Raw genomic sequence first — 20,988 nt, forward strand, 5'->3', positions numbered from 1 at the left:
TTCTTTCCAATTTGGCTCCATATTGATCTGACTGATTATTGTACCAGGATTGCTTTTGTATTCTGAACATAGTAACTTTCATGAAAAAGAAAATGCTCCTTTGCTGTTGAGATTGGCTACTCTGGGTCAGCAGCACCACCCAGAGTTTAAACTGGGAACTCCTTTCAAACGGTTTTGAAAACTGTAAAAGCCTACAGTAAAAACACCAAACCTGACTCTTTCTTAAGTATTCTAGAGCCTTCCACAATGACAATGTTTCATATGAGAATATAACAGTTTAGTTATTCACTTTTTGTAACAAAGCCAGGCTAAACTTAGATAAGTTACTGTATTATTTTTTTCATAATAACTTAAGGGGCAATGATATTTAGAGAATTGAATCTGCAGTCAGAAAGCTGGGTTCAAATACCATATCTCACATTAATTATGTTTTGTGGTTAAGTCTCTTAATCCTTGTGAGCCTTTGTCAAGCCTCTACTATTATGTGGTATAGAATGGTAGTCACCATTTATTAAGCTATTCAGATACCAGGCACTATTTTAAGCAGTAGGAATATAATGAAAGACACCCCCCCCAAAAAAAAAAAACCAACAAAAAAAAACATTGGTCCCTACTTTCAAGCTTTCATCATTGAATCTTAATTCAAATTCTGGAGACAACATACATGTTCAAGCTACACACACACACACACACACATATATGTATATATATATCTTGTACAATATATCTATATGTATATATATATATATATATATATATATATATATATATGGTACAAATAGAAAATAGCGTTCAACAGAAGACTATCAAAGATAAGTAATGTGGAAACAAAAAGGTCTCTGATGGAATATGGGATTTGAATATTTTTTAGTATTTAATTTAATTTTTGCTCAATTGCATGTAAACAAACAAAAAAAACCATTCCAGGCACAAGAAACATCCAGTACAAATTCAAAGAGGCTAGCGAGAATATTGGGTGAGGAACAGCAAATAAACTAGGTTAGTGGTACCTTAGCATACATGGATAAAGTGTGTGATTAAAAAGCATGTAATTAGAAAGGTCATGAAGCAATTTGATTGATTTCTCTTTGAGATGATTTTTCATTTATACTATCTCTCTCTCTCTCTCTCTCTCTCTCTCTATCTCTCTCTGTCTCTCTCTCTCTCTTTCTTCATTGCCTAGTATTTGTTTGCTGTCTCTTCTGTTGGACTCTTTACTCCATGAGGACAGTAACCATAGTTTGCCTTTCTCTGTGTTCCCAGTGCTTATCACAGTGCTTTTCTAGCTAGTAAAATATTACCAAATGTTTATTAACTGACTGACATCTTGTCTATATATGGGTTTCCAAAAGTCTTAAAACCACCTTAAGATTTTTGAACACCCTGTAAATATGGTCCTGGATTTGGTCTTACTACAGTAGAGAATTATTAGACTTCATTGAAGGGGATGCAAATTGATATCATCACTTTCCTAAAGTGAAGAAAATAATAGCTCCTTATTAGCCCATGACAACAAAGATACTGTTAATAATCTGGCAGACTGGGAGTGGGTGGTGATCCCCAGCTCCTAATAGTGGTTGAACTATCAGGATTTCTAAGATCTTTTACTTTGGTCTTAGCATCAGTAAAGTTGAACCCACAATATAATTACATAGTTTTGCTCTAGAAGGACAAACATTTAGTAGTGTTCAATATTTACTATAGAAATATAATAGAATTCTTTGTTCAGTAAAGAAAAAGATATCAAGTAATCCAATATATGATAAATATGTGCAATTTTTCTAAACAAATTTCCATATTTGTCAGTGCTGTGCAAGAAAAAATTAGGTCAAAAGTGAAAAAAAAACACAAGAGAGGAAAAAAAAGCAAGCAAACAACAATAACAAAGGTGAAAGTACTATGCTTTGATCCATATTCTGTCTCCATAGTTCTTTAAATGTGGATGGAATTTTCCATTACAAGTCTATTGCACTTGCCTTGAATCACCTCATAGTTGAGTAAAGTCAAGTCCATCCTATTTAATCATTTGATAGCTCTCTTAATCCCAGGAGGATTCCCAGTACATCTAGAAGGAGGAAAGAGAAAGAGACAAAACAGTGTATGTATGTGTGTGTGTATTCATAAGAGAGAGAAAGAAAGACAGACAGAGAGACAGAGAGAGAGAGAGAGAGAAATGAAGGGGAAGAAAGAAACAGAAACTAAAAGAAAAAATAAAAAGAGAGGAAGAAAAGGATGAGGGGAGAGAGAGGAGAATGAGAGGTAGGAAGAGAACTATTAGGCTTCCTCAGTGGCCCTTAAGCAGGGAAAAACAAACAAACAGGAGAGGTCAAGGACCCCAACTCCAGATTTTTCATCTACTACTTCCAATCAAAATATGTCCCGTTCTTAGCCACATTTGTCCCTTTTCAGCTCTTTCTGAGAGATAATATAATCTCTCATTGAAAGAAAGCTCAGTTTGGAAAGTGAACACATTCAAGGACTTCCTCAGGGTTTGTAGTATTGAATCAACTGAGTTTTATCCTATGTTTTTCTATAATAGGAAGCTTCCCCCCTGTATTCATTGTCCATGGGACAACAAATACTAGCAGAAGCTGGGAGGAAGAGGGGCAGATTTCTCTAGCTTTCTTATTCCTATTCAAACTATAGGGAGTCATCTATCAATTGAGACATTACAAAAGACTATTGGAGATTGGGAAGCATTGTAATATTCTTCTGATATGATAGGATTGACCCTGTCCTTCATCATACCTACTACATTACTTTAAAAAATGGAAGAAATACATTTAAAAATATGTTTAATATCCTCAGTTGAAAAGGTCTGCACCTATCTTAGAGGATCGATGAAAATAAATATTTTTGAAGTAAGAGTAAACTTTATAGTAAGTTCCCATTACCTAATTCAGCAGCACTAAATAGACTCAAAGTTCAGTTGTTAAACTTCTAAGATCTTAAAATTACAGATTTAAATCTAGAAGAGACCTTAGCTATCAAGGAGTCCATGCCATTCTTTTTATAGAAGTAGAAGCTAAGGCTCAATTTCTGTTAAAGTTGATTGGCCATGGTAGAAGAGATAGTATTTGAACCCACTTCCTTTGATTCCATATCATAACACTATATAATAAAACTCAAACCAAAAACCCGTGTTTAATTGATTTTTTGTCACTGGACTTTGTGAACCACTTATGGATTTTGAGTATGATCTATGGGGTACAATGTAAAGTGATAAACTGGGGCTGGCAAAAATTAAATTCACTCATTTTAGCCTGATTAATCAATTTTGAGACAGAAATGGTTACATCATTTTGTTTTGCTTCTATAATTCCCCAAAACTTGTCCTTCTTACTTTGTCTAGCATTCTGAAAATTTGACTTCATAGTTTTATAACACAAATTCTTTCTTTTCAAACATCAGAACTTTCACATCTTATAAAAATTTTTATTCTTACATCCCAACAATTTCTTTCCACTTTTTCATTTATGCAGCTCCTCCAGTAAACGTATTACCATCTACATTAACGACGTCGAAAGTAGCCTATTTTAAGAGGAAATATGCAGAAGAAGAAGATTTACATCAAGATTACAATGGGTATTTTCCAAAAGTGAGTAATTTCATGCATGTGCTGAGCAAATGCTCATCTGTCTTGGTTGATAGGAAGAAATTTCTTCATTGGAAGCTCCTTATACTGACTACTTTCATATTTACCTTGTTCTCAGTAGGAAAATCTGAGTGTTCCCTCTTCTAAGATGGTTATTGATTGTTTTCTCCTTGTAGCACCTGATATTACCAGAAGACCGGACCTGCATTCTAAAACTTTCACTAGAGAAGCTCAGGTTTCTTGAAGACCCTGAAACCTATCTTCGAAGGTCTGTGTTGATCAACAATTTGTTGAGGAAGATCCACCTGGAGACAGAGAAAGAGAGTTATGAATACTTTAAGGAAGCTCCCTGTTATAGGACTGCTTATTCTGATACAAGAAAACGGCTGAAGTTTATGGTACAAGAATGCTGCTCTCAATCACTCTATTATGAAGAGCTGCATTCGTACCATATTGTGCCTTATTCTGCGGAGAATGCCATTTATGGAATGGGCTACAGCAGCAGCCACTTGGAGCAAAATTCTCAGTTGCTTATTTATAAAATGAATTAAAGCAACTATTAGGTTGATTTCCTATTTTTATTTCTAAATGCCTGAACTGTTTCTATGTGAACAGGTTGTACTGATTACCCAGTGCATTTGGGATCAACACAAAGATGCACTTTGAACTGAATGGAAGCATACTTTGATTAATATTTAGCAGTCCTTTATATCATCATATTGAATTAAAATTATGTCCAAAAATTCTAAAGTTTGCAGATTAAGTGCTTTTGGAAGCTGAGCTCTCTTTTAAGATATGGTTTCAAATGTAAAGTTGTTCATGCAGGTTTTTAGACATTTTCACCTATATTTGTTATACCACCATTGGTGGAGAATAAAAAATGAAGAAAAGAACAGACTCACCTGACAGTATAGTCTCAATGAGGATAATGGATGTTTTGAATTTAGCATCCTTTAAAAGATGAGAAAGTGGGCAAGTTCTTTCAGAAATGCTGTATGTTTTTCCAAACATTTGTGCCAAAGCATTTGCTGGGCACGATTTTCAGCCTCAAGAGTTAGAATTCAAAATGGGGCAATAGATCCTGTAAATTCAAAATAAAATAATTGGGGGAGGGAGGGAAAGGAAACTTTAAATGGTTGCACTAAATTGTACTCAGTTTTATTCATCTCATGGCTTAGTAGCCTTTGTTGTTGAGCAGTGAAATTTAGTGAACTCTCTGTCTTGGGTCTTGTCACCAGTTACAGTTTGTGGTGAGTCACTACTAAATAGTGATAATCTCATTTAATTTCTTTAGTCATCTGTTTTGGAGCCTGGGGAAGGGGTGGGTGGGCAAACTTTTTCACAAACTGAAACTTTTTTTCCTGTAGTTATCAAGACTGGAATAAACCAGCAGATATGCCAGGGTATTCTTGCTTTACCCATTTTTAAGAGTGCTCTAGATGATGCTATTTCAATTTTGCACTGGTTTTAACATTACTCTCAAGCACTAATTGACACAGAGTTTTAGAGTGCTATTGATATAACAGTTTAGGTAGTTACATTTTTGCAATGTGAAAGTTGTTTATTTAATATATTAGCTAGAATTATTAAATTGTTGGAGGTATTTTATATCATTTGGGATTTGAGGGTGATATCCATCTTCAGTTTTTAGAGTTTTGTCTTATCAAGCATGTTATTTTAAAGAGGTAATATAAAATGATCAAGCAGATTGGGAAAACTAGTTGCCAAAGGTATACTCAGAAAAAACCAAAGACTAATGTTAATGAGGCTGTGATATTGGAAAGAAGAGTTGGAAATGAGGATTGCTTAGGAACGAAAAGCAACACTATTGATACTTCTGTAAACTTGGTATTTACTATAATGTGTTTGATGTTTATTTTTGGGACTCTACACAAAACGATAGAATGTCAAAGGCCTTGTTTTAGATGACAAATTACAAATCTTCAGTAACCATACTCCATTATCAGTGAAAAGGTGATGGTTTGTTATATGGTCCTGATGCTGAAAGCAGACTCTTAACACTCAGAAAATGATTTTCTATTTGTGAGATTTGTAGCTTGTTACTTGACTTATATTGTTTGTGCCCTATTGTGAACTATTACAATGTTTATCATGGGTGCATTTGGTATCAAGGATTTAAAAATTTTAATTAGAATGCATGGCAGCAGATTACAAAGACAGAATGGTGAATTCTACCAGGTGCATATTTAATATTACTGTCAAATCCAGGATAAAAAGCATTACAGCAAAATGAAAAACCAGAATTGAGGTTAATACCCATGCAATGTAAGCTGAATGGAAAATCATAATAGAAAAAAAAAAAACCAAGCATCTGGGAGCCAAATTTAGTCAAGAAGTTCAAAAAACCTAAAGCCTGCCCTTTTCCACCAAGCCAAGAAAGTAGCTCTCATTTCCCATAATAGCACTTTTTATCACATAAAGTTCTTAAAGCACGATAATCTCAATTACAAAGGCTATGATTGTAAGAGAAGAAATAGAAAAAGGAATTTTCCCAGCAAGAATTAGAAATGGGGGATTTTCAGATTTTCACTGGGAAAGGTAGTATACTTGGGGTTGTAGACAAAACTACATTAATTTGCCTTTAAGAGGTAACCTAATTATATTAAATAAAGCTTGCATCAAAGTTTTTTTTTTTTTTTTAATCAAGGTAAATGTGAACAATATATTCATCTTGGGAAAAGCATAGAAAAGGTGAAGGATTAAAGGGACTTTTTGTATCAAATGTACAGAAATGAATTGCTGGTGAAACCAACTACTCTATGTGGCAGAGAAACAGAAAAATGTCTCATTTGATCCTATATCATTTAAAAGAGCTTGCTGATCTATAAGTGCTTATGAAAAGGATGTGTTTTCAGTTATATCTGATTCTTCATTATTCCATTTGGGGTTTTCTTGGCAAAGATACTGAAGTGGTTTACCATTTCCTTCTCTAGCTCATTTTACAGATGAGGAAACTGAGGCAAGAAGGTTAAGTGACTTGCCCGGAACCACACAGCTAGTAAATACCTGGGTTCAGATTGGAACTCAGATCTTCCTGACTCCAAAGCATGGTACTCTATCTACTGCACCACCTAGCTGCCCCTAAGAAGAGAGATACCAATGTTTAAAAATGAAAAAAATCTTTGAAAATGTTAAAATATTTCCATAAAAATGTAAAGGCTATTTAAGTTAGTAATTAATCTATTTAAGACATTTATATACTTTTATACAAAAATTGTAAAAATAGTTTCTTGATAAAGAGATTCCCAATAATTTGAAAATCTATAGAAATATCTTAGAACTATAAAACATCTATTCTTCTGAGTTAAGAAACAAGATTAAGGAAAAGTAACTGGAGGAGCATTAGCTACACTTTGTGTTCTCCCTTTTAACTATCCCATTGTTGTCCCCTTTCTCTTCCCTTATCTGGGTGAAGTGAAGCTTATTGAAAATCTTCAGTAGAATGGAGAAGGCTATCCTAGATAAGTAACCAAGAATATCATTGATAGGGCTGAGTAATGCCTGTGGGTGTCACTCTCAGACTGGAAGCATAGTAAGAAAATAAGCTTTAAAAAAGGGAAGCAAGAAAAGGCAAAAGGAGAAGAGTAAGAAGTGAAATTAGGGGTGGGAGAAAGGTTAGAGAAAGAAAAGAAAGAAGTTTTTCTTTCCAAGATTATTTGACTGCCACCTACAGCTGACATCTGAACTTTTGGCTGTCTAGTTCGTCTGGACAAAGGACTCATTCATGTTTTTAGTTCATTGCTTTGCATTCACCAAGGAGGCTGGATTGTATTTAGTCCATATGCAATTGAATAATGTATATGCTAAATTTTAAAATCTTCCTCTAAATAGTCTGTTAGGGGCATGACTGAAGAGGAAAAGGTGTGATGAATAGATGATTGATAGACTGAGCAGCAAGCATGTGTATGGGACAGCCAAATACTACATTGGGCCTCAAATCACATGACTGCACCAAGAAGTGGAGGATATTTCAAAGGTAAGGGCTATTAACTGAGAGCTTTAGCTTTTCCCATTGTTCAACTCTGGGAATGCTTATGTCTCTATATTTTGGTAGGCTGTTATGAAGGGAGAATCTCAGACCCTAGTCAATTAGAAGTCAAGCACTGATGCTTTTAGAGATTGAATTCATATTTTTAAATTTAAAAACTAGTGGGTATAGAACCAGGGTGTAGAAACTCTGGGGACAATCATACTGTGTTCTCCCCCCATTCTCCTTTATTGTTTTCTCCCCTCATATAGGCACAAACAAATACAATTAAAGGGAAAAAAGTCATAAAAGAGTAACAGTTTAGGACTATGTTAAAAAAAAAAAAGGCAGGATGAATCCTATGCTATTGTCTTGGTGAAGTATCAGTGCTATTGATGGCCAGAATATGAGTGTATTTATCACTTGTTGACATTATATAAACCTCTTTATAGAGGCTTATAAAAGCCATGCCTTTTTTTCTTTTTCTTCTTTTAAATTAGCATTTGAAAGAGTCACTTTCCCCTTCCCATTGGCTCCCTAAATGTTCTGCATCACTGTAGTAATGTACATTTGGAAGAATCCTCAAGGAGTAGGGCCAGGGGCCAGGATGCTTACTTAAATTTGCTGTACCTTGGAACAGTGTAGGAAGGCAGAGGAAAGTATTTATCGCACAAGCTCAACTTTCTCTGGGAAGAAGATTTTTTTAAGAGTAGGGGCAATTAGTTTTCATTGCTGTAATCTGGTCATTCCTGAGCTGATCTAGTGCATATTGAAATAACAGCTCTCAGTCTTCTTTAAAACTTTATAAAATGTTGATTTCATTTTGGGATTTATAAACTTTCTTTAATGTGATATGATACTTTGCAGTTATATCCATTTTATTAAATGTTTAAGGAAAAGTACTTTCATTTAAAAATAGAAATTTTTAATTAGCTTTCAGAAACTAGCAAACAAGTATTTTTAATTAACAAAATTTATGATGTATATAATTATATGTGTGTCAATTTGACAAATTTCCCTTTTCAAACTTCATTAATAGACATCAGGCATATGATGAGTTTGTCACTTTTTTTCCCTTGAGGGCTATTTTCTAACTGTAGAAGTCCATCTGGAGCTGAAAACTTTGATCTGAATTTTCAAGTTAATATAATTCTCTCTTTGTGAATATTGACAGTAGCTTATGACTCTTAACCTAAAAGATTTTTCAACCAGAAATATATATATATATATATATATATATATACATACATACATATATATCAATCAGACATTTTTTTCAAGGGGACTTGGAAAATCTTTTTCTTTGTTGTATGACTTTTCCTATACTTTAAAAAGAGATTTAATTAAATTTAAACAGACAAGAAATTGGGGTAAAGCAGTTAGAAGAGTTACATAAAATACTATAATGCTAATTTTTCAAATTGTCTGAAAATCCTCTCTTCTTTGAAGGGTGATGTAAAGTTTTATATGTTAGATGGGAAATGCTGAAATTACATAAATTACCTACAATTATTGTAACTTTAAGTTCATTTTTATTAAGTATAAGCATAACTTTGTATTTATATTATATATATATATATATATGGATATCCCACTCTTAAAAGTAAATGATCACGTGGGCATTTATATTCTTGTTTTCTTCCCCTACCCCAAGAGACAATCTCAGAGCTAGAAGATCCATTAGATAAGCACTGAGCCAAGTCCACAGTTAGGAAGAAATTGGATACTTTCAGGCTTGGCTAGATCTGGGAAAGACTTGAAAGATATTAGACATTAAACTTAAATTTCTGACTTAACTGAGAGGATTGTGCACTGCTATAAACCCATATGTGAAATGATGAGGAAAGAAACTTACTTGCTTTTGTAGTGAACTCTCTACAATTTGTAGTCTTGTTTTATAGATCTCTTGGGTCTACTCAATTGTAGAGATTTATTCAAGCAGTGGGATGACTAGTGTAAATGAGAGAGTCACATGCATTTTTAAATTTACGCATGCCAAGTGATTTCTTGTCAGGGTATCTCTAGGTCATACATAGTTGGTATAGCATTTTGTAAAATATATCATCATAAATTTGTCATAAACCATTAATGAAAGAACAAAGGCAGAACATTTACATCTATGGAAATGAATCAAATATCAAACAGATGGTGTTCTACAACATTTATTTAGAGAATATATACATCTGCTATATAATCAGAAATATGCTTTTTCACATTTTAAAATAACTTGGTTATGATTAAAAAATTTTTGGATTGTTTTCTAAATGATATAGAGAAAAGGTAAATGTATTTTAAAACATTTGACATGATATTAATAAAATTTTATTTCTGGTGAAATACAGGTGCCTTTATTAAATTCTAAACAAAGCCATGAAGCAGGGGAAGTGGAATTGTGAACATTCACTATTTTTCTTGTGACTCCTGAATTTCAATTTAAGGGCACCTTGATATAATGATTTGATATTTTCTTTTCAACATAGGAAAATTTGCATAAGGACTTGGATTCTCCTTCTAAGACTTTTGCAGTATTATTATTTCTCGATTATTATTTGACCCTTGAAATGGTTTTTAGGTTATATATATTTCATCACTACACATATAAAGCTATGATGGTATGATAACCTTCAAAATCAGAAACAATTTTTTTTCTTCCCCTGTTAAAAGAGCAGAATGAAGATTATCTGTCAAAACTAAATTTTCTAAATATGGTATAGTAGAAAGAATATAGAATTTAGAGTTAGAGGAGGGAATAAAATTTTGGCTCTGCCACTTCCTTCCTGTATGATTCCTGTATGATTAGAGAGGTTAATTCACCTCTCTAAGCCTCAGTTTCTTCAGCAGTAAAGCAAGGGTATTAGAACAGATGACTTCCAAGATCCTTTTGAATGTTAGATTGATGATCAAAGGACCATAGCTTCTAAGAATTCTATGGATCATAGAATTCTTCCAATCTTCTGCTTCTGATCCCAAAGTGATTAAGTCTTAGTTTAACTGGATCAGAAGAATTCATCAGTGCAAGAAGTGTACTTCTGTAGAGAAATCAGTTTTAAAAATCAGTTATGTGCGAATTACCCAATTATCTTTAAAAAAAATAGGATGGGTCATCACCACCTAGCATACCAATGAAGGCAAAGGCTTTGACTAAAAAGAAAACTGTATAATTCTTACTTAAGTAATTGTGAAACAACTGAATCATAGAAATAATAGAAGGTATCGTATACATATCATTAAAACCTTACAATACAGGGTTTTCTAATGGGAGGAGCCATTGGTCTTTTCTCCAAGCTAGCATGACAATCTCATATGTTGTATAAGTGCCTCATACAGTGTTTTGCTCATATTTGGTACTCAATAAATGTTGTTGACTGAAAGTTTTGCTTCTTTTAAATGCATTTTCATCTTTGGACCTTTTATTTGGTGGTGTTGGGGGGAGAGATTCACTATCCTAAGTGCTCTTTTAGCTTGAGCTTAGACTGGTCAGTTTTAGCCTTTGATATTTCCTTAGAGTCTGTGAAAGTGAGAAACCATTGACATATGCTTTCAGAATACACTGAAGAGTTCTCTGGAGTCTCAAAATTCATTCTAGGCAGTGAATAAAAATAAGAAAAGATGAATTATCTATATTCCCTTCAGGGACTGTTAAATATGTGTATAAAACACTCCCAAATATTGGAAGAGAAAGGAGGGTAAGTATTGATATTTTCACTTTTTTTGGGTAGAATAAAAAGATATTAAAAATGTTTCCATTAATAATTTTATCTGAGTTCCATGTCCTTAAGTGCCTGGATGTAGTTTGATTTTCTCAATTCTCTTGGCTAATATTCTGTCAATCAGGTATCTTAGGGAAAATATCCTATGTGACAACCTTTGGAATACTATGACAAGCTTTCTACCTGCAAGCACACAATTTGTGAAAGAAAGTTTTTTAAATGGAAAATAAGAATGGAATATTTTAAAAATTTTAATTCAATTGATTTAAAAATTGAATACAAATTGAATAATATCAATGAGTAAATATTAGGTATAATGATTCTTGCAAATCTTTATAGTCCTAACAATCTAAAGTAAATTGTTGAATCATTTATAATATTGAAGGTGAAGGTTTTTCTCACAAATAATCTTCCTGGAAGATTTATCTGGGTATTATTCTTTATACCTACTATTCTTTCTGATAATTCCAGTGGGATGGTTCTTTCTGTAACTCCCATTACTTCCAGCAAGATAGTGTTTACACATACAGCATTTTTTTGTCATGCTTCTCTCTTACAGCTTCTTTCATTATTCTTCATTGTTCTCAGAAATTGTTGCTATTTGGATTTACCACAAAGGGAAATCCCTCACCTCTACCCCCTCCCTACATTCCCATCCTCCCCAAAACAAACTCATAAAACAAAACAAAACAAAAAAACTTTCAAATAAAAAAGGAACTATGGTTTCCTGTACACTGTATCTATCATGGAGCAAATACTGCTGGCTCTGAAGACTTGTGTTTAATCCCTCTGCTGCTCATTACTTCTTGTGCAATCTTGGGTCAGACATTTAAATCCCAATGACTATCAGTTTTCTTATAGGTAAAATGAAAGTATTAGACAAAATAGCTGTGAGCTCTCATCAAGCTCTAGATATATGAGCCTTAGGTCCTAGGATCTTATTATCTTATAATACTGTAACAGATAGAACTTTTAACCATTTCATATTAAATTCTGCAAACACACATTGTTGAGAAGAGCTTGTGTTAGGAAATTAATTTTAGATATAATTACAAAAAAATCTTTATGTCCTCTCTTCTGTCAAGTGGAAAAGGTATTTTCCACTCAAATAATACTTCCTGTTCATTCAGAATTTACAAAACACACCAATTACTCTTCAAATAATTTTCTAAACATTTGGGTGACTTTATTAACTGCCCAAATCTGTCAGCCTTCTGTATCAATTACTGGCAAAGAGAGGAGATGTGCACTAAGGCATCATTCTTTTGGAACTACTCAAGAGAGGACTAGAAGGGAATGATGAAGGGAAGCACATCCTAATATCTACAGCTTTGGATATTGTTTTTTCTGTTTGCCATTTTCTGGGTTCTTGATTTTACTACCTAATTGAATAGAGTTGGAAGCAAACCCCACCAAGGCAGTTCTTTCTAAAGAGTGGTTTTGCTTTGAACATAACTGAATTCCTTTTTTGCTTTATGAGATGGGGATACTTTTTTTTCTCTGACTTAGTTAAGAAGATAAGAAGTTACATTCCTGGGGACTTTAAATAAATTAATTTCTGAGGAGTTCCAGAATGTTCTAGAAAGTAAGCCAAGATCCAGAACAGGAGAAAAATGGTGCCCTCTCTGTGAGGGGGAACTACTCTTGAAGAGAAGGAAAGGGCTTTTCTTTTCACTTTTCACAATTCCCATATCACTTTCAAGTGTACCTATTCCAGTGCTTGGAGATATTGCATCTAGTAAGAGAACAGACATGCACTTTAGAAAGACACTTTAGGAAAGAAGCAGTTTTGAGAAATGGAACCACTGGCAGCAGAGAAGAGCACCAGATATTTATCAGAAGCTGCACTGAAAAGGAGCTGTATGAAGACTCATGAAGAGAGAAGGACTTTTTAGTTGTCTTGTCACAGGTATATCTTAAAGGTGGTCCTAATTTATTACATTATAGCCCCAAATTTGTGACTACTGTTCCCATGAAAGTTACAAGTAAATGTGCCCTAGGTTAATGCGAACAAATGCTTTAAAAGTTGTTGTTTTTACTATTTCATCTTAATAAATAAATGCCTTTACTAGGAGCTAATATAATCAATTGACTCAAATAATGAGGAAAGAGTAAGAATTTGTGAGAATTAGATCCAATTTGAGGATTCAATCCATGAGTGTTGATATATAAATGTTTGAAAAAAAGATCAACTAATGAATAGCCTTCTGACTTCATGGCAACTTAAAATCAGCAATCAAGACAGAGAAAAACACTCATCCATTTGGCAGCAAGTCATTATAGATACAATTTATTTAAAATCCTAGTTCCTCATTCTTGAGACAAAAAGTGTTATGATTACAGAAAATAATCCATGATTCATTTCACAAACATTCAAGTGTATGAATGAACAATGTATGATGTTAGGGCATGATGAGGTGGGAGAATGATAGTGAAACTATGATAATGAAAACAAAGGTCATGCACTCAACAAGTTTACAATAATGCAAGGAAAAGATATGTACATATAGTCCAAATTAAAATATAAATGCTCAAGGAATATGAAATCCACATCAGATGAAGGGAATTTTGAGCTGAGAATTATCAGAGAATATTTCATGAAAAGGGTATAAAGTTACAATTTTACATTTATGCACTTGGGGCAATAAAAATTATGCCTGTGGCAAGTGGCAATAAAATGAACCCTAAATCTGGTACATGGAATTATGGAGATGGAGATTTTCTGTATATTTTGGGGCTATTGCTGGGGAGGTTATCTCAGTGGTTGGGAGAACATATCAAAAACTTAGAAGCTCACCTGGAATGTGAAAGAAGAACTCTAAAATCTGATCATTTGGCAACTTTCTATTTTAAATTAGCAAGGTAGGAAGCATTGCTGTTTCTTTTGCTTAAAGACTTCAAATACTTTTAGCATCTTATAAATTCACTGTCATGTGTTAAAATCCCAATAACTTTATTTAATCATGGCTCTGAGAGAGCAGGATTTGAGTTGGGCCTCAGACATGAGACATAGTGAAATGCCAAAGTAAGATTTTAATTAAGTTGAAATAAATGGCCATATTAATTCTAAAATTCTATCAATGCTCCATGTAACTCTTTTAAGACAGTTAGTTTCCTGCTTTGGTGGATAGAGCTCCTTCTTTGGATTTTTTGATAGTTTTACAAGAATTAAAAAAGCATTATGCTTCCTCCCTCCAACAAAATAAATGATTATTCTCAGTAAAGTTGTCAAAGACTAGAGGTTTGTATGTAATTGCTTATTGATGAAATAGGAACTATTCTATTGTTAGCAAAATTCATTTTCTCTTCCTCCCTACACTAGCTTTTTCTTATTCTATAAAATATATACTCAGATTAAATTCATTAATTTCAAATTTCCTCACCTCCAAATATTTGTAGTTAATACTAAATAAGTAATAGACCAAAATAAATTATCAACTTTAGTTTTTACTATTTTTTCTATTTTCCCAATGAAATGATTATAAATACTTTTCATTTTCTCTAGATCAAAGAAATAAAATCAATATCCCTTCTTTGAATTATGATCATTTTTGGGGAAGGAAAAGATAGTTGGAGTAGATCATGTCTAAGATTCTTTTTAGCTCAAAAATTCTCTGTCTACTAAATTTAGCCTGATTTATCTGATGTATGTTTTGCATGGAATATGATATTTTGAGACATAGAATGCTCCCTGGACATGTGTATTCATGTTGTGGGAAAACAAGATCATGAGAATGCTACAATCTGGACAGTTTATCCAAATGTTCCAGAACCTTCAATATTTATCTCCATATTTAGAAGTGATGGGACTTTGGGCATGAATCCAATACTTAGACAGTGTTGCTGTTTTGTCTTCATTTTTGAATTTGGTCCCAGGGTATATGTGATTGTGTTTCAAGCAGATGGCTGTAAGGATTATTATTTTCACTGGGGAATTGCACAATTAATTGTTTTTGTTGGGGTGTTTTTTGCCTGAAGAGACTTTGTTTTTATTGTATTACTTACCAGCTTTGAACAGAGATCCTAGTGCTGACCTAAAATTTTTATTAGTATCATCACATATATAAAGTATCATCAAGAAATGTGTTTATATCATATAACATGATTCTTCAAACTCAGATTAGCCTATCACTTTCCAGACCATTTCTCCACCTCCATCCCAGTGACATTCTTAGACTGGCAATGCCTCTTCAACTATAATCTCTTCCTCCAATTGGTCAGTTCCTCCCTGAAACTTTCAATTGAAGAGATATCTTTGTCAGTCATGCTCATATTAAACTTGGACTACCTATGAATATCTGTTTGCTTCTTCACAGTTAGGTATTCTTCATCCCTGGTCTTTCATCCTTTTTTAAGTGTTTTCTTCCCTCCAGCAAAATGTAAGTTGTTTGAGAGGCAAGACTTTCAATTTTTGCTTGTATTTGCATTCTCAGAGATTAACACTATTTCTGTCTCAACTTTAAAGCTTAAAGCTATGCTAAGATTTTTGTACTATCCTTTATATACTTTGTTCAATCTGGGAGCTATGACATTCTGTTTAAACATTGTAGTTACATAGTATTTTGATAGAGAAAGCAATTTGTTAAAATTGTTTTTGCAAATATTTTCTTTCTTTGTTCAGGAGAAATCAAAAATTTAAAAATCCTTCTCTTTTATATGAAAAGGAAAGAATGAAAAAGACCAATCTTGGTTATGTTCCTGTATCAGATTATCACATTGTTTGCCTGCTTTGACCTTTATTATTTCTTACTGAAATCATATAAATATCAATTTCTATTCTATAGAAATATAAGGTCAGGGCAAAAGTTTGGATGGGTTTGTGGTCTGAAAATATAAATAGCAGACCATATGTATTGGCACTGGCTGACCGAACAAGGGATAAATTATAGAAGGAAAAGGAAGAGTAAAGATGGCAGATGGTGGGAGTTATGAAAGACAGAGGGTTTGCATGGTGGAAACAGTCAAGCAGTTTAGGAATTTAAAGCCCAGATACAGCATAAATAACTAATTATAATGTCAGTACTGAAGGGAGAAATGTGAAATCAGAATAAGGGTGATTGAATCAGAATATAAGGAGACAGTGAGATCATGATGAGAGCTAGCAGCAGGTTTAGGTATGTATAAGAGGGAACTTTTAAGTTCTAAAGATTGTATGATTGCAAATATAAAAAAAATTAACTTATTTAACATCTAATTTCTCATCATGTCTCAAATACTCAACTTTGATTTTTCTCTAATTTGCACACATGAGGTTTATAATGCCTCTACTTTAAGAACTTTATCTGCATGGATTAAAAATTGGACAAGTCGTTAGTGATCATGCTACATTCTTACAAATGTAATTGGCCATCTGTTCCTTGAGGGTGTATGAAAACACTTATGTCTGGATCTTAACATCATTGTGTTGCATACTTTCCATTGCTTAAGCTATTTCCTAAGATAACACTGAGTGAAAAAAATATTGAATAAAGTGTTAGCAAAAAAGTTAAAAGAGCATAATAAAAGTACCATACACTGGGGTCATGTTGAATTTATACCAGAAAGTTGGTTCTGTGTGAAGAAAATTATAAACATAATAGACTATATTAAAAGAACAATAATAACATATTATATGATTTTAATAAGTATAGAAAATTTTTATAAAAGAAATATTACCAATTATTTCTATTAAAAGCACCTTAAAAGCTTAGGAGTCAATGAACTATTCTTTAGTATGTTAAAAAGTATCTATCTTAAATTAAGAACCAGCATTATATGTAATAGAGAAATGCTAGAAGCTATTGTAATGAGAGTAAAGGAATGTAAAGCAAGCATTATTTAATAAAGTGTAAGAAATTCTAATTATAGGAAAAAAGGATAAAAAATCAAACAAATTGAAGGAATAAGCACAGGAAAGGGGAAACAGAAGTATTGCTTAATTCAAAGAGATGGTTATTAAGAAAATTTTAGAATTTTAATGATTAATTGAAGTAATTTCAACAAATTGGCACCTATAAAATCATCAACTTCAAAAAATAACCCATAAAACTTAGTAGTAAGAGATATGAAGAGAAATTCCATTCAAAATAATTATAGAACACATAAAACAGTCAAGGGCTCTTTATTAGCACATAGACAGGAAGTAGATAATAGCAACTACAAAAATTTCACAGAAATAAAAATTTGATTGTAGTGATATTAATAACTCATGGCTAGTAATGTCAATACAACAAATAGGGAAAGAATTCTTGAATAACCAAGGAATAGAGGGGGTTACAAGAAATAAAATGAACAATTCAGATGACTTAAAATTGAAAATTTTCTGCACATACAAAATTAGCACAATTATGATTGGAAGGAAATAATTTAATTGAGGAAAAATCTTTGAAGAAATTTTTTGATCAAGGTCTGACATTTGGGGACGATTTAAATATGTAAGAAAAACAGCAATTTCATATAAATAAATGATCAAAGTACATGAACAAGTAATTTCCAAGGGAAGAAGTGAAAGATATGAGTGACCACATTTTTAAAAAAATGCTCCAAATCATTTAAATAATAGAAATTCTAATCAAAGCACCTTTGACACATCACTTACAAAGAAAAAAGTAAGAGATTTAGAAAAAGCAAGGGAAAATTATTTGAATAATAAGAGAGCAAGAGAGCAGAATGAGGACAATTTGCACAATGACTATAATATTTTAAAGAAAAAAAAAATTTGAAAGACTTGAAAAACTTTGATCAATAGAATGGCCATTCTTGATTCCAGCTGGTCAGTGATGTTGAAACATTCTACCCACCTCTTGACAGAGAAGTAATGGAATCAAAATACAAAATGCTACATATATTTCTGATCAAGGCTTATATATGAATTCATTTTCTTAGACTAAGTTTATTTGTTATAAGAGAGGGTTTTTCTGGTGTTGTTTGTATAATCCTTTGGAGTTTGGGATGGAGATGATGGATAGGAGAGAGATTGGTCCTAGTGAAACAGCACAGTTACTTGTCTTGTCCTGGAAATAGACCCAATTAAAAGGGCAATGAAGACACAGAGTGGTGATAAGTACTTGAGCAGAACCAATAACTGTTACAACAAACATTTTCCATGGATACATATCCAGTAGTATTTGGCAGTAAGAGACTGATACAGACTAACACTGAAAGGTGAAAGCTTTATTCTATGTACTTGTTTCACAACAATCTTAAGGCAACATGCCAGTCTAGCATTATCCAAACTGAGGAAATATGATCAGATTAAGACTCTTCTCCCTCTTAGAAAAGAGAAGATTATAGATGAAAATTGCTAGAATAATTGATGAATCCTTCCCTTAGCATCAAAAAGATCTATGCTAACAGCCTTTGTGCAGTTCTGTTTCTAGCTTACTCATTACTAGTATATTCAAGGGCAGTTGAGGTGTACTGCTATATTATGCATTTATAAAGGATTATCTTTTCACCAGCTCCCTGGGATCTCTTTAGCATAAAATTTTATGAGCTCCATTTTCCAAGTGACCCTCAGATCAGGTGGTATACCTAATAGACTACAACTATACTAACTCCTACATAAAACTTGTATGTGTTGTGCTTTAACACAATTTAGAACAAAGTGCCTGTCATATAGCTTCACTGTAGTCTTTGTTTCATTTTCAATAAATTATAACTAGATATGATACCTTTGAATTAGACAGCAGTGATTCTCAAACTTTTGTTTTCATTATCTTTATCCTATTAAAAATTATTGAAGATTTCCCCAAAGCATTTTTGTTTATCTGGGTTATATTTATAGACATTTACCATATTGGAAATAAAAACTGTTTTTGAATTTGTAGACCCTCTAAAAGGGTTTCAGAGCTCCCCAGGATTCTCTAGACCATACTTTGAGAAACACTGAATTAGAGTATGGATTCATCAAATCCGAGTATATCAACTGGAGATATTTTAAAATTGATGTAGCATATCAATAAATGTCAGAATCAATGAATTTTATTTTTTAGTTGTTTCCACTTCACCCATTTCTGTAATTGATTCAACCATAATCTGGGAGCATACTTAATGTTTAAAAAAAACAATAGAATTTAAACTCTGGGTAGATTATCCAACTACAAAGTACTCCTGCATACAAATATTTTTTAAAATATATAATTTTATTTATTCATTAAGTATTTTCCAATTACATGCAATTTTTTTAACATTCAGGTTTACGTTCAAATTTTCTTCCTCCCTTCTGTCCCCTTCCCCATCCCCTGAGAAGGCAAGCAATGTGATATCAATTACACATGCAAAATTATGTAAAACATTTTCATATTATCTATATTTCAAAAGAAAATACCCACATAAAAGAAAAGTAAAGTTTTAAAACTATGTTTCAGTCTGCTCTCAGGTTCTCAATCTGTCTCTGAAGGTGGATAGCATCATTGTCTTGATCAGAGTAGCTCTCTTTCATAGCTTATAACATTGCTGTTATTGGGTCCAATATTCTCTTGTTTCTGATTATTTCACTTTATATCATTTAATATAAACCTTCCAAGATTTTCTGAAATCATCCTTCTCTTCATTTCTTATAGTTAAATAATATTATATCACAATCATATACTGCAACTTGTTCATCCATGTCCCAGTTGATGGACATTCCCTCAATATCTAATTCTTTTCCATTAAAAAAGAGCTGTTATAAATATTTTTGTACAACAGGTCTTTATCTCTTTTCTTTGATCACTTTGGGATAAAGATCTAGTAGTAGAACATAAAATTTTAAATCTACTGCAGATCTTATCTACTAGGACAAATCTACCAGCAACCAGAACAAGAAGCCTTTCTGTGGGTCCTTCACATTTGTAAGACCTTTGTGTCTGAAGAAGGACCCGACTGAGGAGAATTCTGTACTTGTATTTGCTTCTGTATGATCTTCCTGTTAAACTTCCACCTTTCTCATGATATTTTATACCAGCAGAACACATGGATAGATTCAAAACCCTGATTGTGGTCATCAAGGACTTTCCATCTGTTCCCATAGAGGTGAAATATTTGCTGGCACATTAAAGTAAACAGACTTTATTTTTTTTTCTTTTAAAATTTCAATAGTGTTTTATTTTTCCAATTACATGTAAAAATAGTTTTCAAAATTTATTTTTGTAATATTTTGAGCTCCAATCTGTTTTTTTTCCTCCCTCACTTATTTTCTTCTCCTTAAGACAACAAACAATGTGATACAGGATATACATATACACTCATTTAAAACATATTTCCATGTTACATAATGTGAAAGAAAATCAAAACAAAATGAAAAAATTCTGAGGAAAAAAGCAAACAAAAATCTGCATTTGCTCTTTCTAGTTCTCTGTCTGGTGTGGATGGCTTAATCAGCTAACAGAGAGAGATGTGAGCTGAGCCAACAGTGGCAATGGCAATCCCAAAAGCCTCTCCTCCCCTTCCTTTTTCACTCCCCTGCCTCCACCCACCAAAATCGTCATTTCCTATACAACACATCAGGACTTGCACAAAGAGTGGGTGGGGGCCATTCTTTCTCCAAGCTTATATATTAATAGAGTATGGTCCAATTACTATTTTGCCTCATGTGCTTGGGACCTCAGTGCATCAACTCAAGCCTCAGCCCATTACAGATGGCATTTTCCATTCCAAGTCAATTGGAATTGTCTTAGATCACAGTAATGCTGAGAAGAGCTTAAATATCACATAGTTATTATCACTTAATCTTT

At 32.9% G+C, this 20,988-nt stretch overlaps 1 long non-coding RNA gene across 2 annotated transcripts in view; it reads left to right on the top strand.

The window, feature by feature from the left end:
* The window catches only part of LOC127549607 (uncharacterized), a 31,056-nt gene extending 20,102 nt beyond the window's left edge, over positions 1–10,954 (top strand). For both annotated transcript variants that reach the window (XR_007950672.1, XR_007950673.1), the window contains 2 exons: positions 3,483–3,598; positions 3,772–10,954. This is a non-coding gene — a long non-coding RNA (uncharacterized LOC127549607). The remainder of the gene's footprint in view (positions 1–3,482; positions 3,599–3,771) is intronic.
* Positions 10,955–20,988: the final 10,034 nt, after the last annotated feature.

This window comes from Antechinus flavipes, chromosome 2, assembly GCF_016432865.1.
Source record: "Antechinus flavipes isolate AdamAnt ecotype Samford, QLD, Australia chromosome 2, AdamAnt_v2, whole genome shotgun sequence".
In the NCBI taxonomy this organism is placed as follows: Eukaryota; Metazoa; Chordata; class Mammalia; order Dasyuromorphia; family Dasyuridae; genus Antechinus; species Antechinus flavipes.